The sequence below is a fragment of the Lithobates pipiens genome, unplaced genomic scaffold (assembly GCF_037356315.1).
Source record: "Lithobates pipiens isolate NorthernLeopardFrog02 unplaced genomic scaffold, aLitPip1_a1.2 Scaffold_13, whole genome shotgun sequence".
NCBI classification, from domain to species: domain Eukaryota; kingdom Metazoa; phylum Chordata; class Amphibia; order Anura; family Ranidae; genus Lithobates; species Lithobates pipiens.
The window spans coordinates 172695829-172716622 of NW_027507718.1; the positions used below are offsets into that span (position 1 = coordinate 172695829).

Here is a 20794-nt window from a genome sequence, read left to right on the forward strand (position 1 = left end):
GCAGGCATTGAGCCTGCTTCTAACCCCCTGCAGTCTTCCACAGGGGGGGGGGGGGGGTAAATATATATAACACACACACTTCCAGATTTTTAGAAGCAGACTTGTTTTGGCATAGAAACTACTACCCTCCTATTTATCACCATATTCTGGAAGTATTTTTCTCTCTCCTCAGAATAGAGAATCTCTTTAGTGGAAAAATAAAGGGTAGTATACTGTACATTGGTAAATAACTCAATATCATGCTGTAACAACAACTGCTTCCTTTATAGCTTTATTATTCTGTTAAATAAACGGATATATTTTAAGCATTATTTGGCACTTGCCAGTGCCATTGATGGCCCTGACACTCACTGGGGGTTACCCAGGTATTCAAGCACAGTCACTAAGCATATATCCGCCAAGGTCAGAAACAAGAGGAAGTAGGACAAGTCAGAAGCAGGATGAAGGGGGTAACAGGGCTGGGGACAGCTTTGCTCTTACTCAAGTCACATCTCCCCCTTCAAAAACTGCCACAATAGCACTTGGAATGTCTTCATCCTTACAAACAGGCCATGCTGCGAGGTGCCAGTACCTTGCACCGTATGTTCAAGCACAAAAACAGGTTTGATTTTTCATAGCCAATAAGGGTATTCGATACATTTTTTGAAACCTATTTTCACAACCATTGTTTAGCCATACATTTTTAGGTCTGTAGAACAATTACAAAAACAAGTCTTCAAATACTCAAAAACGATCATGAAAAGTTTCAGCTTTTATTGTTTTGTTTTAAATATACTGTTAACGTACATATATTTCAAATGTACAAACCAGTCCACAAAAACATTATTAAATGATTTAGAAGATGGTCAGAATAGCTATACATTGAAGAATCCCAGAAGACATTCTCTGATTGCAAAAACAGAAAACTCATTTCAAGATGGTATCTTCTTGCTCTGCAACAAAATAAACAAAAATTACCAGATATAATGTAATTTTGGTTACAATTTTGCTTCAACACAAAATATGTGCTAATTACAACAAAGCAGAAATTACTTGCCAAAAAAATAAAAAATGCTTGCAGAAGTGACATGATAGTGAGGGAGCCTATAGACATCACCTCCCTGGAGCGGAGGTATGTTTTGCTCCTCTTTCAAAGCGGAACTCCAAAAAAACATTAGTTATTGAAGACCTAAGTGCAAAGCGGCGTCCGTTTCTCCTTCCCCAGATATACATCTGTACTCTTAATTAGGTGAAGTGAACTGTTCCAAAAGGATACATGGAAGCCAATATGTTGGCTCACTGGATTACTTTGAGCCATTGCTCTGGAACAGGTATGTAGCTCAGAAGTCAGAATCTGCATTCTGTGGCCCAAATCCTGAATTACCAATCCAAAATTGATATTCCTGGATGCTAGCTTTAGTTCCTCCAAGATATGATTGGCACCATAAATACATAAACCTGCACGCTCAGCAGTTACAAAGGTCAATATTTATGCCAAAAATGTGCACGCATTGCATCTTTCCATCTCTGCCTTGTCTTTTTGGGTTCATTTTAATGGTTCTGTCTTCATTGTTTATCGTTTTGTGAAACAAAACACCTCTTGTGATACTGGAACTGACCCTCATGATGCAATAATCACTCGTGATTCTGGAAGAATGTAACCCTCATAACAGCAAGGCCCAAAAGCCTAACTGCAGGAAGAGGGAGAGGAGGAGCAAGATAATATACTCGCTACTCCTCCTCAGAGAACTGAAAAATCAGAGGTAAAAAAAAAAAAAATAAAAGTACATGTAAGAACAGTATTATGGGAGCCAATGCTATGGTCTTGTTTTAGTGCTACATGTTCTGGGGCTTGCTTTACTATCTAGTGAGTTAATAACCTGGCCAAGTACACTAGTGCAGTATGGAAAGGTCTGTACTTCTTTCCTGCATGCTTGTTCTAGATCATTAACTTACCCGATAGAGAAACCTGGATGGGCATAATATCCAAGAGGTCGCCTCAGCAATGGCAGCCCCCATATTTTAGCTCTCCAGTAAAAGAAAAAAAAAAAAAAAACCTAGCTGGCTGATCTTAGCATGTGCCGGTTAGATTTGCATTACAATTTTTGCACAAGTATCTATTACACGCAACCAACCTGCCAACTCCCTTGCAATTCGTGCAGCTTCTTCTTGTTTCTTTTTCTCCTCTGCCTCAATCCTTCTGTCTTCTTCAGCCCTTGGCTTTAAATATGCTGTAAAAAGAGATTTGTAAGAAATCTCAGAAACATTTAACTATTCCTTTACCAAACCAAATGAATGCAGAGTTAAAATTGATATACTTTCACTTATGGTAAAAGACTCTTTAGCACAGTGGTTGAGGGCATCTTGTAGTTTATGGCCGCTAAAAGACCTTACATGCAGAACTAAGCAGAAGAAACATGTTCCACTGCTCCTGCCAGCCACCAACTTGTAAGTGCTCACAACTAGAATTTACTGATAAAACTTTAGTAATGATGTGAAACTTGTGTGTCTTATCCCTAAGGCCTCATGTATACTGCTGCTAGTAAATGGACATATAGGAGCAGGTGGGCATTTTGTTCAACTGTTCCTGAACTCTCTTCTATGTTATCTTATCAGTACATGTACATAGGGTCGTTTATAGGCAGTTGAGTTTAGAGGCTATTTTTGGAATGCAAAATAATGGGTTCATAAGCTGAGTTTAGAAGCATTTCAAGCGCCAACCCCTTCTAAAACGCAGTAACTCGCATTTAGCCACGAAAAAAACCAAAAAAAAAATGTAAAACCACACACGACGTTTTAAACGTGGGTTACTATTTGTCCCGTTAAATCATTCAGGAGAGGTTGTAAAAACGTCCCGCGTACATTAAGCCTTAGGGTGCAAAACCTTTGCTGTAGGTTGCCCGATTTCCAACTGATTAATTGCATCACTGTACCAGGGAGAAGTAATGACCTCTAAAAGTCACTGAAAACTACCCTGAGTGACCTAGAAGTTTCTGCAACTATTAAATTAAACCCTCTATTGCAGATCTGACCAAAGCTGCCAGGATGGGAGCCAAGAAAATCTCTTAAATGCATGCATAGCAGTCTCTGGTAACATTATGAGTGTTCTGCATGAAGTACATATGTGTATATGCTTTCCTTTATTATTGCCCCCGATGATGTCATATTTGACAAATCGCCACACACATGTGCAGCAAACTGTTGGCCATCTTTGTTATTGGAGGAAGACCATGTTTATTACTTTCTGAAATGTAAGTGCGTTCTCTTATTAAATCATGGATGGTTTTTCAGTATCACACCATGTGGAGCGCTACAATCCATTCTGAGTCTGTTGGATTAAGCTGGCTATTGAAGGAGTTCCTGTGTATTGGCAGAGATCTGTGCTTGTACTGTTATTCCATCCCCTGCCATGGAGTTCATCCTGTTTAGCAGAGCTAATATGGACCACTCTGGTTGGGGGGGGGGGGGGGGGGGGGGGGAAATGGGTCGCTGGCATTCTGAGGGTGTTTTTGGTGTCATCTCAGCTATCCTAGGAGCCTTTTCCATCTTCAGAGTTTAGGACTTTATTCTATTTCATTTTCTCTCTGGAGGTTTACAATATTTTATTTCACAAGTTTTTACTTTGGGCTATTATTTATGGACACTATTGAATGTGCATGCGTCCCTATTTTGCAACATTGTTTTGCCACGATCCATTTATTTACTTTATTGTATTTTGCATATTATTTTTACGGGCACAACGAATTATAAATGTGCTGCACCGTTTTGAATGTTTATATGAGTGCCTGGTATCAAAGGTAAGCAGCATTAACCATTTTCTACAAGCACAGATTTTGTTCTATTGAAAATATTGCTAGTTAAAACTATTCCCCTCACTATGTAAAAAATCCCGCTCACTTTGTGTTGCATTTCTGGGACAGAAAATGAAGTGGAATCCCCTTAAAGAGGCACAGCCAGCCATAAACAGAGGTTAAATAAGACAGAAAAATTATGTTACAGACAGGTACTTTTCTCTTGCCTTTTAATGCACTTTATCTGTGACCAGTAACACTGGTAATTTTTCAAGCATGTGACCAGCAATACTGCCATGTGCCAGGCATGACACTATCCATCTAGGTTCACACTATTGCGGCCTGCTTATATTTTGCGGGGAACGCAGGCACAGCACCCTCTCTCAAATGGGTTGCTGTGTCCACGTTTCCCACAGAAAGAAGGCGCATGCACCTTTTTAAAAACATGGCCGCAGGGAAAACGCATGGTCTATTTGACCATGCTATTTCCTTGCAGTTCCCGCATCTGCAAATGCGCAGCGGGCCGAGATGCGTGGGGGTGCCATGCAGTATTCTGTGCGATTTGGCTGTGGGAACAGGTGCAAGTTCTGCACCTGCAAACTGCGTGCAAGTGTGAAAACTTAAAAACATGAACTACAATATCTGCCCACATGTGGTATCAGAAATCTGTATGTAAAGTCATTTTGCCAAGCTGCTTGGATGAGATTAAAAAGCTATTAGACCCCAGAAGATTTACTTCAAGCTGTACTGTATGGGATATAAACAAGTAAAGCAGTTAACTGTTTAGACAGGAGAAAATCTTATGTGCCATAGGCCAACATGCCGGTGAGTTTAGAGGCAGGAAAAAAAAAAGCCAGACTCCCTTAGGAGCAGCTGTAAAATTGTCCAGTGCACGAGGCCTTAGCCAGAACTAATGAAAAATGGGGTTGGGCCGCGCCAAGGTGATATCTATTCATTAATCCTGTCCTGCTGCTATCTGATTGAGGAACCTCAACAAATAATGTGTAAAAAAAATAAAAAAAAAAAATAAATAAAAAAAAAAACAAACACACAGAGCTGTGCCTAGGTGCATGTAAAGCCAATTAATCCAAAAATAATCAAATTAAAAAATACACAACATAACAATCACATAGTGTCTCTCCAATGCCCTATGAGGACATCTAATGATGAAACGTACATAGGGTGTGCTGTTGGAGGCTACCACGCTACATTTGTTGTCTGGGATAGACTCATATAACCCATGCCTGTTTTACTAGTGACGGGAGACACCTTTAAATGTAGGTAGTTTTAATAAGAATAAGAAATTCTTTTAAAAGGATTTTATGCTATGCTGCTTCTTTTCTTTATTTCAGTTTACCTCTCCTGAGAGATTGATTGCTAAATAGCGGAGGAGAGAGCCAGGATTGGCTACTTTGGATCTGCACATTATTGCGCCTTGTAAAAGGGAGGATAACTGCTTACTGGATATCTAGAGTGATCAGCAACAACGAAGGAGGGTTGACATCATAAATGACGGATCTGCAAACTATTGCGCCCTGCTAAGGGAGAATGCTTGTTTGCCGACACCTAATCACCAGCCGCTAAACATCGGTGAGTGATCTCGATCATAATATGAACACTGTCCCAACTAGTATATCCTCCAGTGCTTATGAAGAAGAATCGTGGGATTGATTAAGAATTTAGAACTTTGTTTTCCCTACACAGTGCCTTCGCGAAAGTATTCGGCCCCCTTGAACTTTTCAACCTTTTGCCACATTTCAGGCTTCAAACATAAAGATATAAAATTTTTATTTTTTGTGAAGAATCACCAACAAGTGGGACACAATTGTGAAGTGGAACGAAATCTATTGGATTTTTGAAACTTTTTTAACTAATAAAATTAAAAGTGGGGCGTGCTAAATTATTCGGCCCCCTTGCGTTAATACTTTGTAGAGCCACCTTTTCCTGCGATTACAGCTGCAAGTTGCTTGGGGTATGTCTCTATCAGTTTTGCACATCGAGAGAGACTGAAATTCTTGCCCATTCTTCCTTGCAAAACAGCTCGAGCTCAGTGAGGTTGGATGGAGACCGTTTGTGAACAGCAGTTTTCAGCTCTTTCTACAGATTCTCGATTGGATTCAGGTCTGGACTTTGACTTGGCCATTCTAACACCTGGATACGTTTATTTGTGAACCATTCCTTTGTAGATTTTGCTGTATGTTTGGGATCATTGTCTTGTTGGAAGATAAATCTCCGTCCCAGTTTCAGGTCTTTTGCAGACTCCAACAGGTTTTCATCCAGAATGGTCCTGTATTTGGCTGCATCCATCTTCCCTGTCCCTGCTGAAGAAAAGCAGGCCCAAACCATGATCCTGCCACCACCATGTTTGACAGTGGGGATGGTGTGTTGAGGGTGATGAGCTGTGTTGCTTTTACGCCAAACATATCGTTTTGCATTGTGGGCAAAAAGTTTGATTTTGGTTTCATCTGACCAGAGCACCTTCTTCCACATGTTTGGTGTGTCTCCCAGGTGGCTTGTGGCAAACTTTAGACGAGACTTTTTATGGATATCTTTGAGAAATGGCTTTCTTCTTGCCACTCTTCCATAAAGGCCAGATTTGTGCAGTGTACTACTGATTGTTGTCCTATGGACAGACTCTCCCATCTCAGCTGTAGTTCTCTGCAGTTCATCCAGAGTGATCATGGGCCTCTTGGCTGCATCTCTGATCAGTCTTCTCCTTGTCTGAGCTGAAAGTTTAGAGGGATGGCTAGGTCTTGGTAGATTTGCAGTGGTCCGATACTCCTTCCATTTCAAAATGATTGCTTGCACAGTGCTCCTTGGGATGTTTAAAGCTTGGGAAATCTTTTTGTATCCAAAGGCGGCTTTAAACTTCTCCACAACAGTATTACGGACCTGCCTGGTGTGTTCCTTGGTCTTCATGATGCTCTCTGCGCTTTCAACAGAGCCCTGAGACTATCACAGAGCAGGTGCATTTATACAGAGACATAATTACACACAGGTGGATTCTATTTATCACCATCAGTCATTTAGGACAACATTGGATCATTCAGAGATCCTCACTGAACTTCTGGAGCGAGTTTGCTGCACTGAAAGTAAAGGGGCCGAATAATTTTGCACGCACCACTTTTCAGTTTTTTTATTTGCTAAAAAAGTTTAAAATATCCAATAGATTTCGTTCCACTTCACAATTGTGTCCCACTTGTTGGTGATTCTTCACAAAAAATAAAAATTTTATATCTTTATGTTTGAAGCCTGAAATGTGGCAAAAGGTTGAAAAGTTCAAGGGGGCCGAATACTTTCGCAAGGCACTGTATACGTTATATATGTATAATTTTTTTTTTTTTAAAGTAGGTACACATGTGGGTTTATTTATCCACCCTTCTATTATGTGTTGGTGTGGTCTTACAACACCAAGTTTTTTTTTTTGCTACATATTTTTGCATACAAGTATCTAGGGCCGAAACATCTAATCGATTACCATTTTCAGAATAGATTACCATTTTCAGAATCGATTAATCGGCCACTAACATAATGGGGTTTAAAAAAAAAAAAAAGCCCTTTATAGTACAAAAAGAGCAAATCGCTACTGTAAATATTACTTTTACTGTCCCATAGTAAAAAATGAACCCCTTACAGTAGCGATTATTTGCTCTTTTTCATCTCAGGCCTGGGTCACACCTCTGTGTGTTTTGCAGAAACACACTACAGTTCATTTACATGGTTTCCTATGGGACATGCTCACATCCATGATTTTTTCAGCTGCTGCATATTTGGAAAAGACAGGGACTTTTAACGCAAAATGGTGCTATTTTGTTTTTTTGGTTCAATATACTTCAATGGAGAAGTTGCATAAAAGCATGTAATAACACAATTTGTGTTTTTAATTTTTAATGGTCATTAACCGATGAATCCATTAATCTAAACAATAATTGGCCAACTAATCGATTATGAAAATAATCATTAGTTGCAGCCCTACAAGTATTAGTGCTATATTAGTAACGCATTGGAGACATACGATTGTGTTAAGTTGCAAGTTCTTTAAATTTGATTTTCTTTTGGATTGATTAGCTTTACATACACCTGAGCACAGTGCTGTCTGCACAGGAGGAGAATGTTTTCCCATTTTAAAAATGTATTGTATAAAACTTACCATATCTTGAACTGCCATAGCCAATCCCAAGCAATAATGCAGAATATCTGGCAAACTAAAATATAAACAAAGTTAGAGTACTATTGTATTACATGTACAAAAATGACAGACAGGTAGCTTTTCAGCTTTTCTTTGGCAAACGCTAGACTGCAGGGCAATTTTCACACCAGCAAATTACAATTCAGATCTAAGAATTTACACCAACCATAGTCTATTTCCCCCCTTCCCAAATTTCAGAACTAACAGTATCTCACAAAAGTGAGTACACCCCTCACATTTTTGTAAACATTATATTACATCTTTTCAGTTGACAACACTGAAGAAATGACACTTTGCTACAATGTAAAGTAGTGAGTGTACAGCTTGTATAACAGTGTAAATTTGCTGACCATTAATTTTCCAGCACTGCCTTAACCCTCTTGGGCATGGAGTTCACCAGAGCTTCACAGGTTGCTACTGGAGTCCTCTTTCACTCCTCCATGACGGCATCACGGAGCTGGTGGATGTTAGAGACCTTGTGCTCCTCCAACTTCCGTTTGAGGATTCCCCACAGATGGTCAATAGTGTTTAGGTCTGGAGACAGGCAGTGGTCATCTTCAAGGTGTGTTTGGGGTCATTATGTTGGAATACTGCCCTGCGGCCCAGTCTTTGAAGGGAGGGGATCATGCTCTGCTTCAGTATGTCACAGTACATGTTGCCACTCACGGTTCCTTCAGTGAACTGTAGCTCACCAGTACCGCCAGCACTTATGCAGGCCCAGGCCATGACACTCCCACTACCATGCTTGAATGTAGGCAAGACACACTTGTCTTTCTACTCCTCACCTGGTTGCCGCCACACATGCTTGACGCCATCTGAACCAAATAAGTTTATCTTGGTCTCATCAGACTACAGGACATGGTTCCAGTAATCCATGTCCTTAGTCTGCTTGTCATTAGCAAACAGTTTGCGGGCTTTTTTGTGCATCATCTTTAAAAGAGGCTTCCTCCTGGGACGACAGCCATGCAGACCAATTCGATGCAGTGTGTGGCGTATGGTCTGAGCACTGACAGACCCCACCCCTTAAACCTCTGCAGCAATGCTGGAAGCACTCGTATGTCTATTTCCCAGAGACAATCTCTGGATATGATGCTGAGCACGTGCACTCAACTTCTTTGGTCAGCCATGGTGAGGCCTTTTCTGAGTGGAACCTGTTCTGTTAAACCACTGTATGGTCTTGGCCACCATGCTGCAGCTCAATCTTGGCAATCATCTTATAGCCTAGGCCATCTTTATGTAGAGCAGCAATTCTTTTTTTCCAGAGTCCTTTGCCATGAGGTGCCATGTTGAACTTCCTGTGACCAGTATGAAAGAGTGAGAGCGATGACACTAAAAATTTAAACACACCTGCGACTAGAGGTCGACCGATATATCGGCCGATATTTGCTGTTTTTTAAATAATCGGCATCGGCCGATTTTTCTGATAAAAAGTCGATTTAGAACTACAGCGGGACTTTGAAATGACTTCTGTAAGAAGTCAGTGTGAGTTGCCTGAGTCGTCATAGCAACACTTTCCTCCTCTCTGGGCAGACTGCCAAGAAAAGAACTAAATGATACAATGTTTACACTGAATGAATGAATGAAATCATCTCTGTGTGTAGAAGTTCTCAGTTTAACCATTTAAAGACTAAATCTTTTCTGACACTTGTTGCTTACAAGTAAAAATCCTGTATTTTCTGCCAGAAAATCACTTAGACCCCCCCAAAAATTATATATATTTTTTTTAGCAGAGATCCTAGGGAATAAAATAGCGGTTGTTGCAATATTTTATGTCACACGGCATTTGCACAGAGGTCTTTCAAATGCATTTTTTTGGAAAAAAATACACTATTTAAAAATAAAATAAAAACAGTAAAGTTAGCCCATTTTTTTTTTTCGTCCAAAAGTTTTGACTACCTGTTTTTATTTAATACATAGGTTTTTTTTTTTTTTTTTTAAATCTAAATCATACATACAAGTAAACTGATTGGAGGTTTGTTTTGTTTAATAAATGTTTAAATGTAAGAAATTTTCTGTATCACTTATGAAGGCTGCTTTCACACTGGAGCATTGATGGTAAAACGCAAGTTTTAGCGGCTCTTTACCATCATTTTAGCGGTGCTATTTGGCTGCTAGTGGGGCACATATAACCCAGCTAGCGGCCAAGGAAGGGGTTAAATGCGCCCATGAAGCACTGCTGCCAAATCGCATTGCAGGCGCTTTGGCAGTGGTGCCCATTCATATCAATGGGCAGGAGTGGTGGAGGAGCGGTATACACCACTCCAAACGTGCTGCTTGCAGGACTTTTTTTTAAGATCCTGCCAGAGCATTGCCTCCGTGTGAAAGCACTCTGTCTTTCACACAGACTGCAGGGGAGCCGTTTTGCAGGCACTTTACAGGCGCTATTTTTAGTCCAAAAGCGCCTGAAAAACGCCCCAACGGGAAAGGTGTGTTAGATCAAGGGGGATTAAAAAAATAATAATAATAAATAAAAAATGAAAAAAATAAATAAATAAAATAAAATCGGCCTAACATATCGGCCCAAAAAAAAAATCGGCATCATATATCGGCTATCGGCCGCCATGATTTCTAAATATCGGCATCGGCCAGAGAAAAACCCATATCGGTCGACCTCTACCTGCGACCTTGTAACACCAACGAGTCACATGACACCAGGGAAGGAAAATGACTAATTGGGCCCAACTTGGACATTTTCACTTAGGGGTGTACTCACTTTTATTGCCAGCAGTTTAGACATTAATGGCCGTGTTGAGTCATTTTGAGAGGACAGCAAATTTACATTGTTATACAAGCTGTACACTCACTACTTTACATTGTAGCAAAGTGTAATTTCTTCAGTGCTGTCACATGAAAAGATATAATAAAATATTTACAAAAATTTGAGGGGTGTACTCACTTTTGTGAAATACTATATATGCAAAAATTATCTCCCCTGAAGCCTCGCACACACAATTCGATTGTTGGCCAATCACGTGCCTGATTTTTGTCAAAAGGGCATGTGCCAGGATCTTGTCTTGCATACTAACGGTACACAATTGTCGTGCAACAAAAGTAGTAACATAGTGACGTACTACGAGGAATTTCAGCTCTTGAGCGCCTCCCTTTGGGCCCCTTCTGCTAATTTAGTGTATGGTGAGCATCGATTCTGAGCATGCGTGTTTATACGACTTTTGTATGACTGATCATATACGAAAATCTGACAGACTGTTGTCCGCCGAAAATTTACTAGCCTGTCATCCATTTGTTGGCTGAAAGTTGCACAACAATTGTCAAAAGGAGCCTACTAACGGCCAACAACAGTCTGTCAACAATCGCATCGTGTGAGGCTTTAGGGTTCATACACACTGCAGCTCCGAAACTGATGTTTTGGGGTGTTTTTTTGCCTGTGCCACTGAACTTCCCTCAATGAAAGCCTATGTGGTATTTACTAAAATCGGAGCGTGCAAAATCTAGTGCAGCTGTGCATGGAAACCAATTAGCTTCCAGGTTTTAGCCCACATTCACAATGGGCCGATTTGACATGTCAAAACGGCGGCTATTGCTGGAAATGGCGCCACCCCGATTCCCAAAAGTAGTTCCTGTACTACGTTTGGTGACTTTGGGGGCAATTTGAATAGACACCTGTGCACAAACTCGCAGATATGCATGTTAAATCACCCCCCGAAGTCAGACTGCATCGTCGGTTTAAAATCGTGCGAGTTTAGCTAAACTTATTGTCAAATCTTAATTAAATGAGCTGAAGTTAGAAGTCAATTTGCTACCATGCACAACTGCACCAGATTCTGAGTGCTCTTGATTTAGTAAACCTCCCACTAGGAGTCGATGCATATATAGGCTTTTAGAGGCGTTTAGGAGCAGCAGAGTTTAGAGACAGTCAAAGCTCCTTCTCCTGAATGCAGAAGAAGAGTGTTCAGGAGGGGAGCTTTTGGACATAAAACTCCAAAATGTACCCAAGAGTGTGTTTAACGCTGGAGCATTTATTTTAATGGCCAGAATAAATTCTGGCCATTAAAATAAATGCCTGAATGTGTCTAAAGTAGGGATTGACCGATTATCGGTGGCGGATATTCACTTTTTTTGAAGTATCGTATTGGGCACAAACATACCCGATATAACCGACATTGCTGCAAGGGGTTTTACCAGTGTGATGCATGCATCACCCTGGTACCGTTCTTTAGAGTGGATGGGCGGCTTTATTGTAATGACAACCAATGTGGCTCAGCAGCACCCCCTACCCCCGTCACGTCTGCTGGCTGGCCAAAGACCCAAACAAAGCCGATGCTTTGTTCGGGTTTCAGATCTAGTAACTCAGAACTGATGTACCTGTCACTGCCTATTACTGTAGGGATGTTTACATTCCCTGTGACAGCAATAACAGTGATAAGCGTGTAAAAAATGTATTTTTAAATATACAGAATATCGGCAGACAATATCAGCTATGGGCCTGAGAGGTGGCCAAAATATCGGTATCTTATTGGCACCGAGAAAAACTATATCCCTGGTCTAACACGTTCGAAAAACTCTGGTTTAGGTGTGTTTTTAATGCTGAATTTTTACTGTCAGGAGAAACAGCATTTACAAGAACCAGTGTGCATGAGGCCTTACCAACAGAAGTCTTGGGTTCCTTTGAGCTGCAAGTCAGCAGTACACAGTGGCACAGGCCCATATTTGTGTGTAAAAAGTGCTAGTAATTGGTTCTAAGCGAGCCAATCAGCATCCTTGGTGTACACAGGTACCACACCACTGCTGCGGCAAACATTTAAAGCTTCATCAACACTGGGACCTGAGACAAGGGAGATCAGAACCCCCATCAAGTATCTGTAAAGCTAATCTCTGTATGGTCTCTAAAACAGGCCTACCATAACAGCAACAACATAATGTACATGTAACATAATTCTAATTTCATGTAAACACCGAGTTTAAAAAATACACCCGGTCTTTAAGTTGCAAACACTGTGTATGCTTGTAGAATGGAGACAAACTATGGTACTTAAAAATCTCCATAGGTGATGTTTTAAGTGCCTTTTACAGGTTACTTGTTTAGAGTTAGAGAGGAGCCCTAGCGCTAGAATTATCACTCTCAAGCAAACGTTCACAGCAATACCTCATGTATAGTGGAGTGCATTTGCTTCTGTGTGAGCACAGAGGGATGGGGACATTTAAATATGTTCTTTATTGTTACACTGTCCTTTTATTTCTAGGAACATAAACATCCCTTGTAACAGGTGCATCTCAATTTTATAGCAAAAAGTTTATTTCAGTAATTCCATTCAAAAAGTGAAAAAAAAAATAAAGTATTATATATACATATACACACACACACGCTACAGCGTCATATAGTTCAAGCATTTCTGTCTTAATTTTGATAATTATGGCTTACAGCTAAAGAAAACCCAAAAGTTCAGTATCTCAGAAAATCACATAATACAAAAACTCAACTAAGCTGCTTTTTGTCAAACCAGTTTATCAGTGTGTGGTTCATTGGGCAGAATTTTAAATTTATTCTGGCTATTGAAATGAATAAACGCTAAAACGTGCCAGCGTTTAGGCACGTCAAGCATGTTGTCTTACTGAAAAGTATGTCCATGTACATTATAGTATGCACTCAATACTTGGTCGGGCTCCTTTTGCGTTTATTACTGCATCAATGTGGCGTGACATGGAGGTGATCAGCCTGTGGCACTGCTGAGGTGTTATGGAAGCCCAGGTTGCTTTGATGGCCTTCACCTCATCTGCATTGTAGGGTCTGGTGTCTCGCTTCTTCCTCTAGACAATACCCCACAGATTCTCCATGGGGTTTAGGTCAGGCGAGTTTGCTGGCCAATCAAGTGCAGTGATATCATTAATCCAGTGGTTCTCCCCTCAGGACCCACTATAAGGCCAGATTTTACGTATTACCTCGGGGAGATGCGGACTAGAATAACGCAATCACTGAGCAGCAAATGATGCAAACCTGACCTGTTAGTGGGTCCTGAGGACAGGAGGTGAGAACCAATGCATTAATCCAAGTATTGGTACTTTTGGCAGCGTGGGCAGGTGCCAAGTGCTGCTGGAAAATGAAATCTGCATCTCTGTAAAGGTTTTTTTTTTGGTCTTATGTAAAATTTGAATTTATTGAGATACTGAATTTTGGGTTTTCACTAGCTGTAAGCCATAACCCTCAAAATTAAAAGAATGAAATGTTTGAAATATATCATTCTGTGTGTAATGCATCTATATACAATGAGTGTCACTTTTTGATGATATTCTAAATTTGATGAGATGCACTTGTAATAGAAATAAGGATGACAGGTCCTTGTTATGGAGAGATTTGGGGGTCAAAAGGACCAAAACAAGTCTCTTCCTTTAAAGTGGTTGTAAACCCTTACAAACCACTTTGACCTACAGGTAAGCCTAGATTAAGGCTTACCTGTAGGTTCAAGAATATCTCCTAAACCTACACGGTTTAGGAGATATTTACAAAAAGACAGCCACCGCTGTCTACGGCGCATGCGCCATAGACAGTGGCGCGCAGGTGCACTGGGCAGGCTGCAGATCACGGCGGCATGCTGCTCGTGTCGGCTCCCGTGCGCATGTGCGGGAGTGACATCATCGCGGCTCCGGCGATTCACAGCGCCGGAGCAGCGAGACCCGGAAGGCACTCCGGGATACATGGCAGTGGCGAAGATGAAAACAGAGGACCGCTTCGGGGGCTTCGTTCTCAGGCAAGTTATTCATAATGAGCTAGTATGCTATGCATACTAGCTCATTATGCCTTTGCCTTACAGGTTGCATAAAAAGAAAATTTATATATATATATCATTTACTTCCTCCTTAAAAGCAACGTATATTATATGTATTGTAATCTGTGAGTAGGCATGGTTATGGGTTATCCTGCCATTCTCAGAGAACATGTACTGTGAAGATATTTCTGTCCTTACGTTGATACCTTTTATGTACACTGTCCTGCTTTTTGTTTGGTGTGTTATATCGTAGATTGTAAGCTCTAACAAGCAGGGCTCTCCGATTCCCCCCTGTATTGAATTGTACTGTCTGCCCCAATGCTGTAAAGCGCTGTGTAAACTGTCAGCGCTATATAAATCCTGTATAATAATAATGAAAATTGTAATAAAATTGTATTTAAAAAAAAAAAACGCATTTTGATGAAATCTGTAAAGACGAGGATCTGCGGTGTTGTATGTAGTGCAGACAGCTTGGGCTGATTTTCCTATCACCAGTAAGGTCTCTCCTATCTGGCTGTGCTGGTGGGGAGATAAATCCAGGCTGCACCTCTAAACCTATAGCGGGGTGTTTCCATGTACATGGGAGCACAGCATTCCTTTAATTGCAGACTGGGGATTGGGTTAGAAATATCGCATTGCTGTCATTCCGAATACAATGACATTGTAATACGCTCACCAGATGCAGAGCGGCAGAGTCGCCTACCCCGCAGTACATTGGCATGACCCTGTCATGTCTGCAGGCAGCAATGTCACCTTCACCCAGAAGTCCGGGGACACAGGCGGCTACCTCTGAGTCCTACCGATATCCCACACCGCCGGGAGGTCACCCCACACTCACCTTGATGAGCGGGGACACTTGCACTGGAGGAACCATCTTCTCTCCGCCAATAACACCTCTCACACAGCACACCGGAGAGAGCAGGAAGGAGCCTGACGTCACCGGAAGTGTCTGCAAAGCCCTTCCTATGTGCCAAGGTTAACAGAGCACGTGACTGGGAGAGAGGAGGCGGGAAGGGGGTGGATGTGGGCGTTTGGTGCAAACCTGTCACAGAGTAGGAGGAGTTGTAATGACGCCTTCTTCCTCTGCTTCCCCTGATAGAAACCACTTCCCAGTTACACGATTTATTCGTTTTTTGAATACATGTTAAAGTGTGCATTTTGGGCTATAAAATGACATAAATTGGACCTAAAAGCAGCACTTAACTTTCTTCTACAAGTATATTCATTTTCTCCATCAGCTCACCCCTCACAGTTATTACCTTTTGTTTCCACTCGACTCTCCCTTCTAGATCGTAAACTCTAAGGAGCAGGGCCCTCCGATCCCTCCTGTATTGATTTGTATAACTGTACAAACTGTATTGCCCTCACGTTGTAAAGCCCTGCATAAACTATTGGTGCCATATAAATCCTTTATAATATAATAATCCTATAGAGTATGCTAAAAAAAAAAAAAAATTGCCGCTAAAGTGTTCAGGTTTCAAGAAAAAAATAAAAAGTGGAACCCTATTCTTGCACACAGGATCGGTGAGCTGTGTAAACACAACTCCGTTTACATGCCCAGGTTCCGTCAGAATAGACAAAATGGAAGTGAGGTTCTGTCAGCTGAATACTTACTGCTCATGCCCAGATTCGTTAATGTGACAGAACACTTGCAGTCATAAGGCGCCGGCAGACATCTTACTACACCCAGCTATGTCTTGAATTTCTGTCATTTTAGCAATAAACTGAGAAGATATAAATAAATATGGTGTATTGACATCTGTGATGCTGTTTTTCAAGGGTAAGTTCACCATTACAGAAAAATCTGTAAGGTGAACTTACACAGGACGCCCTCCTCCCCCGTCCCGCTGACCTGGAGTGCGGCAACCACCTGCTAGGAGACATCAGCCTGTCGCCTAACTGGTCTGGGGCTTAGAAATTCCCCACAGCTTAATCACCAAATCGCACATTTAGGAGCATTCTAATTTGTTGGTGCCGTCACATGGGTGGCACAACCAATCAAAACCCACGTAGCCCGTCCTATCACCGCTGGCGAAGAGGAGATAAAGCCATGGGAATTTCAAATCCCCTGACCGGTACAGCGGTGATACGAGCTGTCAGTGCGGGGGGGATCACCAGACTCCAGGTTAGCGGGACCAGGGGTGTGTGTGTGTGTGTGTGTGTGTGTGTGTGTGTGTGTGAGGAAGGGGTCCAGTGTAAGTTCACTTTACAGATTTTCTGTAAAGTGAGCTTACACTTTAACCACTTAAGCCCCAGACCATTTTGCTGGCCAAAGACCAGAGCACTTTCTGCGATTCGGCATTGTGTTGTTTTAACCACTTGACCACTGGGCACTTAAACACCCTTAATAACCAGACCAATTTTCAGCTTTCGGTGCTCTCACATTTTGAATGACAATTACTCAGTCATGCAACACTGGACCCATATGAAATTTTTGTCCTTTTTTCACACAAATAGAGCTTTCTTTTGGTGGTATTTAATCAAAATTGGGTTTTTTATTTTTTGTGCTATAAAAGAAAAAAGACCGAAAATTCTGTAAAAAATTGAATTTTTCTTTGTTTCTGTTATAAAATTTAGCAGATTAGTAATTTTTTCTTCATAAATTTTGGCCAAAATTTATACCACTACATATCTTTGGTAAAAATAAGTACAAATTGGTGGATATTATTTGGTCTTTGTGAAAGTTATAGAGTCCACAAGCTATGGTGCCAATATCTGAAAATTGATCACACCTGAAGTACTGACGGCCTATTTCAATTCTTGAGACCCTAACATGCTAGAAAAGTACAAATACCCCCCAAATGACCCCTTTTTGGAAAGAAGACATTCCAAGGTATTTAGTAAGAGGCATGATGAGTTTTTTGAAGTTGTCATTTTTTCCAACAATTCTTTGCAAAATCAAGATTTTTTTTACTTTTTTTTTCACAAAATTGTCATATTATCAGTTTATTTCTCACACACAGCATATGCATACCACAAATTACACCCCAAAACACATTCTGCTATTACTCCCGAGTACGGCGATACCACATGTGTGAGACTTTTACACAGTGTGGCCACATACAGAGGCCCAACATGCAGGGAGCTCCATCAGGCGTTCTGGAGCACCCAGGACAATTCTGACATTTCTCTCCTACATGTAAAAATCATCATTTATTTGCTAGAAAATTACATAGAACCCCAAAACATTATATATATATGTTTTTTTAGCAAACACCCTGGAGAAGACAATGGTGGTCATTGCAACTTTTTATCTCGCACGGTATTTGCACAGCAACTTTTCGAACGCGTTTTTTTGGGGAAAAAAAACAGTTTTGTGCTTAAAAAAAAACCAGTAAAGTTAGCCCAATTTTTGCATAATGTGAAAGATGAAGTTACGCCAAGTAAATAGATACCTAATATGTCACTCTTCAAAATTGCACACGCTCGTGGAATGGCGCCAAACGTCGCTACTTAAATATCCCCATAGGCGACACTTTACATTTTTTTACTGGTTACATGTTTTGAGTTACAGAGGAGGTCAAGGGCTAGAATTATTTCTCTCGCTCTAACGTTCACGGCGATATCTCACATGTGTGGTTTGAACACCGCTTTCATATGTGGGCGGGACTTACGTATGCGTTCGCTTCTACATGCGAGCGCATGGGGACAGGGGCGCTTTAATTTTTTTTTATTGTTCATTTTACTTTATTTATTTTAGTTTGACATTTCCCCCCCCCAAAAAAAATTTTTTGATCACTTTTATTCCTATTACAAGGAATGTAAACATCCCTTGTAATAGGAATATGGCAAGACAGGTCCTCTTTACAGTGAAATGTGGGGTCAATAAGACCCCACATCTCACCTCTAAGCTAGGAAGCCTGGAATAAAAAAAAAAAGATTCTGGCTTTGATCGTATTGGTGAGTCGGTAGAAGCACCGGAGGGCGGCGTCTATGGCTGGGTATTGCAGGGTATCACCGAGTATGCCTGGGTATTGCAGGGTATCTCCGAGTATTGAAGGGTATCTCCGGGTATGGCAATTTATGGCAGAGTATTGGCAGGGTATTGCAGAGTATTGGCTGGAATTGTACTGCAGAGTATTGGCTGGTATTGCAGAGTATTGGCTGGTATTGCAGAGTATTGGCTGGTATTGCAGAGTATTGGCGGGTATTGCAGAGTATTGGTTGGTATTGCAGAGTATTGGCTGGGTATTGCAGAGTATTGGCTGGGTATTGCAGAGTATTGGCTGGGTATTGCAGAGTATTGGCTGGGTATTGCAGAGTATTGGCGGGTATTGCAGAGTATTGGCGGGGTATTGCAGAGTATTGGCAGGGAATTGAGGGGTTAAATTTTGGTGAGCAGCGATGTGGGCACTGCAGATGCAGCCCACAGCGCTGCTCACACCGATCTCTTCCCCCTCCGCAGTACCGATCGGTACAGAGAGGGGAGGGAGGAACCGGCGTCATTACATGACGCCAGTTTGTTCACAAGTGATCGCTCCGTCATTTGACGGAGCGATCACATGGTAAACGGCCGCAATGAGCGGCTGTTTACCGTGATCCGCCGGGTCCTGTGGATCCGGCGGTCACGGATGCTCTCGAGTGTGCACCCCAGGGGGCGCGCGAGAGCGGAATTCTGGGAGGACGTTATATGACGGCCTCCCAGAGTTAAACAACCGCCCTGTAGCCGTCATTCTATGGGCCGGTTGTTAAGTGGTTAACTGACAATTGTGCAGTCGTGCGACGTGGCTCCCAAACAAGACTGACGTCCTTTTTTTCCCACAAATAGATCTTTGTTTTGGTGGTATTTGATCACCTCTGTGGTATAGTTTTTTTTCGCTGTAAACAAAAAAAGAGCGACAATTTTGAAAAAAAAAAACGCATTATTTTTTTAAATTTTGCTATAATAAATATCCCCCCCAAAAAATATAAAAAAAACATTTTTTTTCCTCAGTTTAGGCCGATACGTATTATTTTACATATTTTTGGTAAAAAACAATAAGCGTTTATTGATTGATTTGCGCAAAAGTTATAGCGTTTACAAAATAGGGGATAGTTTCATGGCATTTTTATTAAAAATAGTGACATTATGGTGAACACATCGGACATTTTTGACACATTTTTGGGACCATTGTCTTTTATACAGCAATTGGTGCTATACAAATGCATGGATTCCTGTGTAAATGACACTGGCAGTGAAGGGGGTTAACTGTGTCCTTAGGAGTGGTTCTAACTGTGGGGGGGTGTGGCTGTGTATGACACTTCACTGATCTCTGCTCCAATGACAGGGAGCAGAGATCAGGGACACTGTCATTAGGCAGAATGGGGAGATGCTTGTTTACATTAGCATCTCCCTGTTCTTCCTCCCCGTGAGATGATCGCGGGTATGCCCGCAGACATCGAGTCCACAGGACCTGCGACCCGACTCACGAAGCTTGCAGGCCGCCTCTTAAAGGGCAACATACAGGTATGTTAGTTTGCCTGTGTGTGTCCTGCTGCAGTATATCTGCGTGAGGCAGTCAGCAAGCGGTTAATGATACATTTTTAAAGAAGCTGGATGCCAGCAGTAGGAAGGTGGTGGAGGCCATGTTGTGGTACGGGGTTTACTGCTCAGCGCTGAACCTTTAGGCTTTGAAAATGTAACATGAAAACAGCATGACAGATCTTAATATACTATATTGATTTATATACGCTCACTTTATTTGTTAAATTACTGAAATTCAAGAAGTAGCTGGCTGCAGCAAGATGTCCGCTGGTGCCTTATGACTGCAGGTGTTCTGTCAGATTAGCAAACCTGGGCATGAGCAGTAAGTACTCAGCTGATGGAACGTCACTTCCGTTACATAATCTGACGGGTTGTCTATTTTGATGGAACATCGGAGATCGCTGTGAGCAGGCAAGACGTTTTTTTTGCAGAAAAGACAATGCACGTCTCTTCTTCAATGAACAGCTGCCTGCTTGCAATGAATAACAGCAAAACTTTAGTTCCACTTTAAGGGTTCCTTCACACAGGCAGTTGGGAGGTTGTGGTTGAGCAGCAATTTTACCCCTGACTGCTCCCCGCTTAGCTGAAGGACACATGTTGTGGCTGCAAAGCTTTGATGAAAGGTTGCAGCAGGAATAATGCCCCCTGC

At 41.5% G+C, this 20794-nt stretch overlaps 1 long non-coding RNA gene across 1 annotated transcript; it reads right to left on the bottom strand.

The window, feature by feature from the left end:
• Positions 1-733: 733 nt before the first annotated feature.
• On the bottom strand, positions 734-15672 carry LOC143974459 (uncharacterized). The gene is made up of 4 exons (XR_013272226.1): positions 15520-15672; positions 7921-7975; positions 2115-2210; positions 734-932 (listed from the first exon to the last, which is right to left on the bottom strand). It is a non-coding gene; the product is annotated as an uncharacterized LOC143974459 (long non-coding RNA).
• Between the last annotated feature and the right edge of the window lie 5122 nt (positions 15673-20794).